General features: G+C 44.5%; 1 long non-coding RNA gene across 1 annotated transcript; it reads left to right on the plus strand.

Moving 5' to 3' along the window:
* Positions 1-751: 751 nt before the first annotated feature.
* Positions 752-2,059, plus strand: LOC148683093 (uncharacterized). Its single transcript, XR_015947373.1, has 3 exons — positions 752-847; positions 1,119-1,180; positions 1,962-2,059. It is a non-coding gene; the product is annotated as an uncharacterized LOC148683093 (long non-coding RNA).
* The last annotated feature ends 10,918 nt before the right edge of the window (positions 2,060-12,977 follow it).

Consider the following 12,977-nt stretch of genomic DNA (forward strand, 5'->3'; position numbering starts at 1 on the left):
TATTTACATTTCCCTGTTTCCCAGCCAAGTTAATCGCACCCTTTTGTCTGGCACCCAGGTATCAGGATGCCAGGGATTATCACTTTAATTCCTGAGACAATGAGAAGGTTCCCCCCACCCCCCTTCTTCCTTGCAGAGGAACACCTGGTCAGAGAGAGAGTCAAAATGGTGTCAGTCAGGCCTGTCTTCCTGTGCTGCTTCAGACATGTTTCTGTACATTCATGTACATGTTTTATGAACAATTATATATATATATATATATATATATATATATATATATATATATGTTGTTGTTTAGTCGTTTAGTCGTGTCCGACTCTTCGTGACCCCATGGACCATAGCACGCCAGGCACTCCTGTCTTGCACTGCCTCCCGTAGTTTGGTCAAACTCATGTTCGTAGCTTCGAGAACACTGTCCAACCATCTTGTCCTCTGTCGTCCCCTTCTCCTAGTGCCCTCCATCTTTCCCAACATCAGGGTCTTTTCCAAGGATTCTTCTCTTCTCATGAGGTGGCCAAAGTATTGGAGCCTCAGCTTCACGATCTGTCCATATATATATATATATATATATATATATATATATATATATGACCTCAAAATTCTTATAACACTACTTTTGTTAATTGCCTTGTTACTAGGATGTCTGTTTCAACACAATTGTTTTGTGTGATTTCCCTGAATGGCTGCTCTTAATAATTATCACTGACTGTACTTTTCTATATCCTTTCCTTCTGGCCTCTTCATTTAACCCCCTGCCCTTCCCGGATAAACTGGTAATTCAAGAACAACGGTGCATCTGATGAAGAGGACCCCGTCTGCCAACCTTCATCAACTTGATGTCCTTCAGGTAAAATCTTTATAGTGGGGGTGGAGAGCTGAAAAAATGTCACATCTGGCAACCAATGTGCCCCTCTGGTTTCAGGTAGTACATGGGTAGATATCTTTAAAAACTGGGGCACAAAATTTCACGGCCCACTAGCAGCTATGGTGACTCATTCACCAGAAGTAATGTATTTTGCTTTAACTCTGGAAGTGTATACTCAATACTGACCAAACTAAGCCTCCTGATGTATATTTTGCTATTTGTTTATCTAATTTATCTAATTTATCTAATTTAGGATTGCACTGTAAGGATACGATCCATGCATGCTTTCCCGTGGATAAGTCTACACGGGACACAGTAAGGACTTCCTTCTCAAATAGTCAAGCATAAGATTCTACAGGCTGCGCACACATTTAAAGTTCATGACTGCCCCCAAAGGATCCTGGGAACTGTAGCTAACGGTGCTGAGAATTATGGCTCTTTGAGGGGTAAACCACAATTCCCAGGATTCTTTGGGAGAAAATCTTTTGTGAAACTGGCTACATAAACGAAGCCCCCAACTCCCGATTTGTATTGTCTCCTTGCTATTACATAGTTGAAGTTGGAGAAGATTATATTTAAACAAAAGGAATTATTTTAAAATGTAAATCTATGCATATAAATTAGCATATGTAAATGTTATACAAACCAGCACCTTTTGGTGATGCATTTTCTCTTCATGGCCCCGTTGATGCGTTAAGAAGCCACCTTATGCGATGTGAAGCTCAATAACATAAGGAAAATAAACATCTGGAACAGGTAACGGTTTTTAATCTGCAAGATTATGACCTGGTAACCTTTTAATGTTTTTTTATTTATTTAGAGATGTTGTGTAACACAGAAAGTTTGCATATAGCAATCAAATAATAACAAATTTAAAAAATACAACTAAAACATCCACGGTGAAACAATTATAATAAATTCAGCAGTACAAAAGCTTTTTTAAAAAAAATGGCCTCAAAGGTACCATTGCACCAGTGTTGGCAACGTGCTCTATAGCAGGAAGTTAGCTACTTTTCTGCTACCTTATAAAGTATGCATCTTTACCTTCATATACATTTGGCATAATTAAAAGAGCTTTCCTCACCTTTACTTTTAGGAATCTCCACAGCCACAGTGTTCTATGCCAAGCAATGCTCGGCCAAAACATTACAGGAAAACTTGACGGCAGGTTCAGGATGCCCATACTATGGGGAGGTAAGTTGATGCACATGACTTAAAAGCCCTACTTGTGAGCACTTATGATGTCACTCTTTACCACATACACACAGTGGGTACCCTGAAAGAAAGATGCACCACTCAGCATGGGAAGGGATCTTGAGACTTTTTCAAAGGCTCTTTGCTAATTCACTACACTCTCGTTTAATGCTGGACCACTTCATAATGATCAATAACCCAACGTTCCACTCTCAATTCATGGGGCTTATGTTGGCATTTAAAGCCCTGAATAGCCTGGGGTCCTGTTAACACTTCCCATATCAACCTGCCCATCAACGAAAGACTGGTCGCTTTGGGGTCCCTGTGTTAAATTAAATGAGTTCTGTGCGGGCCTGTCGAAGAGCCTTTGCGGTGGTGACTCTGCATCTGCAGAATGACTTTGACCTAACTTTTTATTCTTTTAGGTGTCAGGTAAAAACTCACCTTTTGTTGTCAAGCTTTGAATCTGAAGTCATTTTTGTTGTTACTTATGTACTTTACTAGAATTTTTTTAAAAAAATTGTATTATGATTTACATTACCTTTTAATTTTTTGTTGTTTAACCCTGCAACCATTTTTGGTGAAAGGCAGTGTAGAAATCTGTTTATAAATAATGCAGAGCAGGTTCAATTGCCGTTCAGATTAAAGGGCACAGCCGTGGGCAATAGTCAGGATTTATGTTAGGGAGACAGGGCGCCCACCTGTCATCATCCTCTGTCTGGCTGTCTATCAGATTCGGAATGAAATGTCTCAACAGCAGTTGTTTTAAATTACTTTCTTTTGACCCCAAGTGCTCAGAAAAATCTGTCAAAATCTTTCTGCAATTTCTATTTTTAGTTAAGCATTTTTATTTATTTACTTGATTGGGGAGGCAGCTGCTCTCTCCCACCCCCTGAATACACCCATGGACACAGCCTTTCCTCTAAACAGGGCTTACTTAAAATACTTGACACGTCATAATGACCTAAGAAGAGATCGTGGGTTATTGACCGAGGGAGCCGGCGTACAGCTTCCAGGTCATGTGGCCAGGTTTTTTTTGGGGGGGGGACTCCCTTAAACCCTAGAAATTAATAAATGGTAGGATTTTGATTATTTGAGATGTGAAGCTAGAAATACCAGCTACAGAGGAATTCATGGGCTCACCTATGTAAAATGACTTGGCCAAGCTATGGACATTAAGAAACAATACAGGGCCATTGAGAGCCAATGAAAGAGAACTGCCCTTCCCCCTTGTCCTGTGAACAGAGTTTAGAAAGCTGTCAGGGTAAATGGGTGTGAGGTGACAGGAAAAGAGTGTTTTTAGCAGGGTGTTCTGGGAAGAAGAAGGTAGAGGAGAGTCTGGGGTCCACTTCCCATCATCTCTGACTGACCGTGTGGGCCAACGTGGTTTCTTAAGGGCCATAGTTCAGTGGTAGAGCATTGGCTTTGCATGCAGAAGGTCCCAGGTTTAATCCCCAGCATCTCCAGGTAGGGCTTGGAGAGCATCTCTGCCCGAAATCCTGGAGATTTGCTGCCAGTCAGTGTAGATACTGCTGAGCTAGACAGACCAATGGTATAAACTCAGTATAAGGCAACTTCCTATCTCCCCTGCATTCCTATACAACTCCCGAGCTTAGGCCACACTGGCTGGTGCTGAGAGCATATTATTATGCCTTAATAGATGTGTTATTCTTCAGTGTGCCTCAATACCCTTTGTTGCTTTCTCTATACTACAACACGTCTCGCTGGTGGGATCCAGAAAACATGCTTATAGCAATACACCATCACGCATAGATATGGTATTACGATGGCTCCATCTTGTGGTGAAATTTGCTGTGTCTTTTTTTTTTTTTTTTGGTATGTCTGCTAAAATTGATAAAATCATTATACAGTCAAACATTCGGTTTTCAAACGCCGAAAACCGAGAAGTCAATGCTTCGTTTTTTGAACAAACCTCGGAAGTCAAACATACTACGCGGCTTCCGCCGAGTCCAAAATAACTGTCATCTATTGAGGTTTCAGTTTTTGAACGTTTCGGAAGTTGAACGGTCTTCCGGAACGGATTACGTTCAAAAACCGAGGTACCAATGTATAGGCAAAAATAATTTGTCTACAATCAGGGTTTTCTTCCCTTAATGGGCAAGCATTTATCATAGAAGGAGGGGCTAACAACAGCTCTGGAGGCAGTAAATGAGTTGGTTGAGGGCTGATAAACTGAAGTTGAATCCTGTTGAGACAGAGGGTGTGCCGATGGGCGGTTTTCATGATGGGAAACTGGATGTATGACCTGCCCTTGGTGGAGTCACATTCCCCCTAAGAGCAGCAGCTTCATAGCTGGGGGGCAGGTACTCCTGAATCCACTTGAGAACCAGGTGAGAAAGAGGGCCTGGTGAACAACTCCAGCTGGTAAGACCAGCTGTAGTCATTCTTGGGCCAGGATAGCCCTGCCATTCTGCTGCATGCTCTTGTAAACTTGTGCTTAGATTGCTGCAATGCCCTCTACATTGGGCTTCCCTGGAGACTGCAGCTAGTGCAGAATGCTGTTCTTAGACTCATGATGGGAAACTGGATGTATGACCTGCCCTTGGTGGAGTCACATTCCCCCTAAGAGCAGCAGCTTCATAGCTGGGGGGCAGGTACTCCTGAATCCACTTGAGAACCAGGTGGGAAAGAGGGCCTGGTGAACAACTCCAGCTGGTAAGACCAGCTGTAGTCATTCTTGGGCCAGGATAGCCCTGCCATTCTGCTGCATGCTCTTGTAAACTTGTGCTTAGATTGCTGCAATGCCCTCTACATTGGGCTTCCCTGGAGACTGCAGCTAGTGCAGAATGCTGTTCTTAGACTCTGATAGGTTCATCAGTAGGCAGTCATATTACAACCCATACTTTGCCTAGTATGGCTCTATAGTATGGCGCTGTGGCTTGCCAATCAGAAGGTCAGCGGTTCGAATCCCCATGACCGAGTGAGCTCCTGTTGCTCTGTCCCTGCTCCTGCCAACCTAGCAGTTTGAAAGCATGCCAGTGCAAGTAGATAACTAGGAACCGCTGCGGCGGGAAGGTAAACAGCGTTTTCGTGCGCTCTGGTTTCCGTCAAGGTGTTCCGTTGTGCCAGAAGCGGTTTAGTCATGCTGGCCACATGACCCAGAAAGCTGTCTGTGGACAAATGCCGGGTCCCTTAGCCTGAAAGCGAGATGAGCGCTGCAACCTCATAGTTGCTTTTGACTGGACTTAACTGTCCAGGGGTCCTTTACCTTATTTTTTTACTTTTACTTTGCCTAGCACTGGCTGAGTATACTTAGGCCTGGGGCTAGATATGACCCTCCAAGCCTACATATCTGACCCTCAAGAATCTCCTTAGGCCACAGCTTCACCTCAGCTACCCACCTTATCCCCTGACCACACTCCTCCTCAGCCTTACTTTATACCCTCCTTTAGCGTTCTATATACCTGGCAGGAATGTGGTACTAAACTCTGATATATATATATATATATATTTTAAAAATTGTTACACAATAATTTTACACCATTTAATTGTAAACAAAGCAACAGCCTCAGATCAGTTTGTAAAAAGAGAATAAAACAATAGAATTATCAGTAAAAACATTTTAAAGCAACTCTATAAAACATTTAGAAATAATTAAAATAAATGGTAAGCTAAAATCCAGATTAAAATGCCTCTCAATATTCTATGTGCCTGGAGAAGCTTGGCTGGACAAAAAAGTCTTTAGCCGGAGCTGGAAAGACGACAGTGAAGGCCCCTGTCTGATGTCAATGGGCAGGGAGTTCCCAAGTGCAGATGCACAAAAAGATCAATTTTTCTTACAAATGCTGAACAAGTATCATGTGGCACCTTTAGCAGTGCCAGATCCACAGATCAAAGTAGCCCCAATCCAGAGATTCCCTGTGCAGCATCTGGTTTAGGAAGGAGAAAGCATGGGAGAGCATTAGTTGGACGAGGGTGAATTAACAGAAGCGAGTGGGGTTCACAATTCACATTCAGCCAAAGGCCCACACTTACCAGGGAGTATGTCCCCACTGACCATTAGGGATGGGTGAATCTGTCAATTTCAGCTCCTCATTTTTCAACCTGAAGTTCACATCTCCTACTATTTCCATATCAGTCTGCAATTTGTTAATTTTTTTTTAAAGTCCTTATAAAAAACCCACCCACATTTTAATACAAAATTCTCCTAATATACTTGTTTGCATGCAGTTTTGCCTAATAGTGTATGCACATTTTTCCAGAGCAATTCCTCCAGAATAATGTATGTTACTTTCACTAATATACACATTTCAATGGACACATTACCCCATGCTTGGCTGAAGAACTGCACTGCAAAACTTGGGGAAGTGTGGATTTCCAAAGGTGGCTGTGTTTTGGTTTGGTAATTGGCTTGGAAAGTGTGGATTAGCGAGGTGGGTTCGCCTACAAATGCAAACTGAGTCGCATTTCTCCCGCTGTCCTTACTAAACACAGAACGACTTGCTTCTAAGTAAGTAAGTCTGTAAATAAATAAAATATGTTTCCCCCCCCCTGTTTCTGCCACCCCTCCCTTTGACAATTTCTTAGTAGTGTGAAAAACTGACTATCTCCTATTTGCAGCCAACGGACTGGTAAGATAGCATGCTACCACAGCAACAGATTTTCTATATTGTTCTCTCTGGCCATAAATTAAATGCATTCCCCCCCCCCCCTTTCTGCCTCTCCCTCCATCTCACCAGCCGGCAGCAAAAAAAAAGCTGGTGGCGTTTCAAACCATTTAAACATATAATTATTGCAACAAGAGCTGAGCTAAAGGGTTGCTGCACTTTGCCATCCTTTAGCTAATGGCCTTGCAGAAGCACCAACGACCAGCAGAACCACCTACATTCTGTCCCTCGCAAGGAAACATTATGTTCCTCGTTGCCCCATAGATGTCACAAGCCACGTTATTTGTTGTTGGCAAGGCAGCCTTCGCAAGTAACCTCACTCTGACATCCACCCCAGAATAGTTATTTTTAAATGCAGGCCAGCCAAACCAGTGCTTCCAGAAGGAGATGCCAACTTTCAAGGCTGGCAGGGCATTGCCTCGCCAGCCCCCGCTTGCCTGCCTCCTTACTTACAAACAGCTCATAGGCTGGCACTGGCTGGCAGCTTTCTCCTCCTTAGTCTCAGTGTTGAGACTCAGCAGCAAAGAGGATGGGGATGGAAGTTGGGCCTCATTTGCACTATGCATTTAAAACAACCAGCCTCATACCACTTTAAACTGTTGTGGCTTCCCCCAAAGGATCCTGGGAACTGTAGTTTTCAAGGGTGCTAAGCAGAGTCGCCAAGTTGTGAGGGAGATTGGGGGCGCCCATGTTGCGTGTGCCCTGATGTCGTGGCAGGATGACAGAGGAGCCGGGGGCATAGCTGAACGCAGTGGCAGCGTGACTTCAGTGGCTCTATCTCCTCCTGCCGCTACTGACACTGGCCGGGGGCTGCTTCCCCTCCTTCTGCTCCATGGCAGGAGGAGAAGGAGCCAGACACTGAAGCCACGCCATGCTTGGGCTCTGTGCTCAATTGGAAGGGCAGCCCCCTCGCCAAAATATTTGGGGGGGCCCAAAGGGTTGGACCCCCAGGAGTTAGCACCCCTGTCACAGAGGTATGATTTCCACAGTGGTTTGGCAGTCATTCCCTATTCTCTGGGAATTTTAGTTCTGTGACGGGAATAAAAGATGCAAATTGGATATTGTTCCAATTCCCAAGTCTGACCATGTATCGGTGACAGTTCCCCCACCAGTCTATCCAGGTGAAGACTAGGGAAGTGGGGGATAAATGCAGTCCTTTTTTCTGGGGGTACGCATACCCCCAAACATTTTGTGAATCTTTGTACTTTTGTCCATTTATTGTATCTATTTCCCCCGATTTGAACTATAAAATGGTGGTTTTCTTGAGTCAAAATGAGAGTACTCCTAAACATATTTTTAAGGGGGGGGGGAAAGCACTGGATAAATGTGTATTACTTTTTTTTTATTTCCCCACTTATAGATGCTGAATTATCATTGTTGCATCATTTCCCTGTATCTGCTCGCACTGGATAGCAGTGACTTGCTTGTACGTAGCATGTGAAATGAAATATGTCAGGTTTTTGTTTTTTTGTTTGTAAAGTAGAATGTGGACAGGACCACATTCCCAAAAGGCAGCACCCTAGCCTAGGAGGCACAGGGTGGGGGCTACATGGCACACACAGTTTTGCCCTCCAACACATATCCACCACTTCCGATTTCTGCCACCCGAGGTGACTGTCTCTCTTTTCCTAACAATAGGACCGGGTTTTTGAGATTTTTTTTTTCTTGGGAGGGGGGAGGAAACATACATCATGCTCTACTTAGGTGAGTCACAGACCATCATTGACTTCTAGCAGCCAAAGCTAACAGGCATTTGAGAGGAGTCTCCCACATCGTACTTCTCCAACCTAAACCTCTTCCTCTGGTGCTAGTGCAAAGGATTCTGGTTCATCTAATTATATGCTGTAATTATAGCTCTGCATTTATTGAAGCAGCCTTCAGGACAACTAGAACCCATTTCTGATGTACAGAGAACAACACACTGTTTTCCTTATTTGGATGGCACAGCTGTACCTACGTATCCTTGCAGCTGCTGCTACAAGCAGAACCTGTTTACACAGGAGACAATTCTGTATAATGGGGGCTCTTAAATTTAGCTTCTGTGAGCAAAAGTATGTAAATAGCCATCAAGTCAGTGACCTCACCCAGCTACTATTTTCCTTATGTTCTAGACCTCCTTCCTTCCTCTCCTTTTTTGCAAAGGCCACTCAAATTTTCTAATTTTTAGTTTGCACTAGTGGCGCATACCCATAAATGCTGCAACATGTTTCATGGTTTTTAAAGAACTTGTGGAGAGCGGCTACAATTCTGATTAGAGGAGTGCTACAGGAGGAGGGGATGTTGAAGCTTTCCCCCACTTGTGCTGTTTTCCTGATCTAACCCCACCCCCACCCCCTGCCCACCCACTCTCCTGCTAGTATTCCCACTGGGGGGCAGGGAATACAGACACGATAAAAGTGTGTGTCCTTTTACAAACTATGAGTCTAGAGCAGGGGTCAGCAAACCCTTTCAGCAGGGGGCCAGTCCACTGTCCCTCAGATCTTGGGGGGGGGGCGGACTATATTTTGAAAAGAAAATATGAACGAATTCCTATGCCCCACAAAAAACCCAGAGATGCATTTTAAATAAAAGCACACATTCTACTCATGTAAAAACACCAGGCAGGCCTCACAAATAACCCAGAGATGCATTTTAAGCGAAAGGACACATTCTACTCATGTAAAAAAACGCTGATTCCCAGACCATCCGCGGGCCGGATTTAGAAGGCAATTGGGCTGGATCCAGCCCCTGGGCCTTAGTTTGCCTACCCATGGTCTAAAGGCAGCTTCAGGGGTGGGTGGGTTGTGATTTAGATCAGGATAATGGCATGGGGAAAGGACAATCTATTTGTATATTTGTAAACGACTAAACAACAACAACAACAACAAAATCCTTCCTTATTGCTAAGAATAATCAGAAAAACCCTATTGGTATCACCTCAGTTGGTAACATAGAGGCAGCTTGTGAAGGGTCCCAAGATAAGATCTTAACAAGTGAGCATCACTGCTGCAATAAAAACCATCCTCTCACAGTTGCTTTAAACAAGGTCTAGGGATCCTGTAACTCTCCAGTTGTTGGACTCAGCCTCCCATCAGCTCCAGCTAATATAGCCCATGGTCGGCAAAGATGGGAATTACAGTATTGTTTTACCACAGAGGACCACAAGTTTAGGAAAGGGTGTGGCCCGGTTGTAGAGCGTCTGCTTTGTATGCAGAATGTCTCAGGTTCAATCCTAGGCAATTCCAGGTAAATCTGGGAATGTCCTCTGCCGAAAACAGTGGAAAGGATGTTGCCACTTGGTGTATGCAATACTGAGCAGGATGGACTGATTGCTCTGGCTTGATATAAGGCAGCTTCCCATGTGCCTCATCTCTGCTAAGGAGTGTGTGAACACTTTAGGAGACCTGATAATGTATATCTCCCGGGTCACATTTATTTTGGCCCATTGCTAATGATGAGTACAATATTTGTAAAGCCACAAGCCTTTGTGATGGGCCATGAATTAATAGCAGAAAAACAGCAATAGCTGTGCTTAGCTGTCTTGCTCACCCCACACATGATGCTACTCAAGTGAGTAGATTGCTACCCAGCTAGGCTGGTTGTATGACTTCCATTACAGAGGACAGTCCTCTGTTTGGAGAACTGTCCAGGCCTAAGAAAGGAGGGAAGCAGAATAATTGAAGATGCCCATCAGCAGGCAGCATCTAGACAGCAGACGGAGTGGGCACCCAGGCCTTTACAGTGAACATCCTGACCCACTGTAATCAATGCACCATATGGATGTACTTTGAACAGGACTAATGTTGGATACAACTTGTTGCAATTATATTTAAATTATGGTGTTTCCCCCCTAAAACTGTCTCTTATATAAATATATATACATTGAGTATATACAGGCAAAGCAGCGTCTTCTTTGGCGATGGGTAAACTCTACCACTTGTATATTATCCACTTGCATGAGAATAACCAGAATAACCAGAGAATAACCAGAATAATATGTGACTCAGTCTCTAGTCTAGGGATGGCTTCCTTCCAGATGCCGTGTTGGACTCCCAACTTCCATCAGCTCCAGCCGGCATGACCAAAGGACAGGGGTTTGTGTGGAAGTGATACTTTAGGAGCATCTGGAGGAACACACCCCTGCTTTGTTCTCCATGTCACCTGGCTCCACAGTCTGCAGAGATCCACCACCAGTAACCCACACACAAAGGCCTCGCAGAATTCAAGTGGGTTGCTACCTCCTCCGTTCTTCTTCCAGGGTCTGAGTCAGGTGGTAGGGAGCTTGTGACCCTCCAGGTGTTGTTGGACTCCAGCTTCCATCAGCCCCAGCCAGCAAGGTCAGAAGTCAGGGATGATGGGAGCTGGAGTCCAGAAACATCAGGAGAGCGCCCCAGGTTGCCTAGCCCTGCACAGCTCCAGCATCCCACTTGAAGTGTGAGAGAAGGAACCAGAGTGGTTTTTTTAACTTCAAGAAGCCTAGTTTGAGCTAGTCAGGAGACCCACATGAGTCCCGGTCCTTTGCAAATGGGAACCTTCATGCATTTCACATAATTATAGTAATGCAGTATACATTGCTGGCTGGCTGGCTGCCTGCCTTAAAAGCCAATTTAAGAGGGTGGCAGCATCAACTTTCTAAAAGCAAACAATTGCAAGCTGAGTGCCCTCTCTCGCAGCTGGGAGAGCGATTGTAATCCACAGGGTTCACATGCCTGTGACAACCCGCTAAACAAGCAGTGTAAGCAGCTTAAAAATAGATCTGCACAGTGATTATTATTTCCACACTGCTGCTTCATTTTTCCGCTATAGCTTCTGGTAGCAATGCAGACAAGCATCTTTTTAAGTCTATAGGCATTAGAGAGTCTTCTGGGGATGCAGCTGCAGCCGTGGAGGAGCTAATTTCTCCATCTTGAATGTTTTCAGATCTATTAATCTCTATTTTTTTTCTTTAAAAACTTGTGCCATAAGGAGGAACAGGAATCAGGTCTACAGCAAAGAGGAGGAACCTTTGGTCCTCCCGATGTCACTGAACTTCCACTCCCATCAACCCCAGCAAGCATGACCACAGATGATGGGAGCTGTAGTTTGGCAACATCTAGAGCAGGCATCCCCAAACTGCGGCCCTCCAGATGTTTTGGCCTACAACTCCCATGATCCCTAGCTAACAGGACCAGTGGTCAGGGATGATGGTAATTGTAATCCAAAACATATGGAGGGCCAAAGTTTGGGGATGCCTGATCTAGAGGGTCAAAGGTTCCCCATCTCCCTTCTGTGGTTTTTCAGTGGGCTTAGCAAGTAAATTGCCAAGTTTTTGTGATTGTGGACTTTTTCACATATATCTTTTGCCACCAGTGATGCAGTAGGTTTCTCCTGGGACAGGAGAACCTGAAAAACTAGGCTATATGCTTTGGACGTAAGTTTCTAGGACCCACTTCAAGATATGTAGGGCTAGCCTGCAGTCAGTCAGTTGTGGTTCTCCTGAGATGGAAGCTGCCGGTGGTAGAATAATTTGGAGGTTTGTTTAACCTTTGACCCTCCACTTTGTTGAAGGTTTGGAGGTTTGTTGAACCTTTGACCCTGAACTACAACTCCAGCCAGTCCCAGCCAGCATAGCCAATGGCCACTGAGGATGGGAGTTGCAATTCAGCAACAGCTGGGGGGGGGGCGAAGATTCCTCACACTTCATCTATAGACTTAACTCCTTCCTATAGATAGGTTTGTAGGGGGATATGGTAGGAATATGGCTATCCTCCCAGTTATTTTTCTCAAGGAGATGGGACAATTTTTTAGAAAAGGTATAATTCCTCCCTGTTGCAGAATCTGAAAAAAGCCCCTTTTCAGTGCACATGTCCTTTGGAATCCCTGGCCCAGAGATTCTCCCATACCTGATGCATAGCTGCCAAGTTCTCCCTTTTTTTACTTCCTCGTGAGAAAAGGGAAAACTTGGCAGCTATGACCTGATGGTCTTCTACTGTAAAGACCACCCTTTTAAGGAAGGCCCCTGGTTGCTATTTTATTAAACTGTTACTGAGTTTTTAGATGTTGTGCTTTCTCCAGCCAGGCTCCTGGACCCTTGCAAGCTCTGTAATAGTGAGGCGGACATGCTTCTACCAGGGGAACTGGAGCCCTAAGGGACTTTACACCTGTTATCGTGATGTCTGTTGCTGTCCTACGCACAGGAGTAAACTCTGCAGGAACTCCACACTTTTTCCTTTTTGATTTCCTTTGGTCATGTGGGTTGTCAGGGGAAGGGATTGGCTGTCCTATGCACAAGGCAGGCAGTTGGCCCATGCAGCACTCTTCCTGATTGGCTC

This window comes from Zootoca vivipara, chromosome 16 (assembly GCF_965207765.1).
Source record: "Zootoca vivipara chromosome 16, rZooViv2.hap1.1, whole genome shotgun sequence".
Lineage (NCBI taxonomy): Eukaryota > Metazoa > Chordata > Lepidosauria > Squamata > Lacertidae > Zootoca > Zootoca vivipara.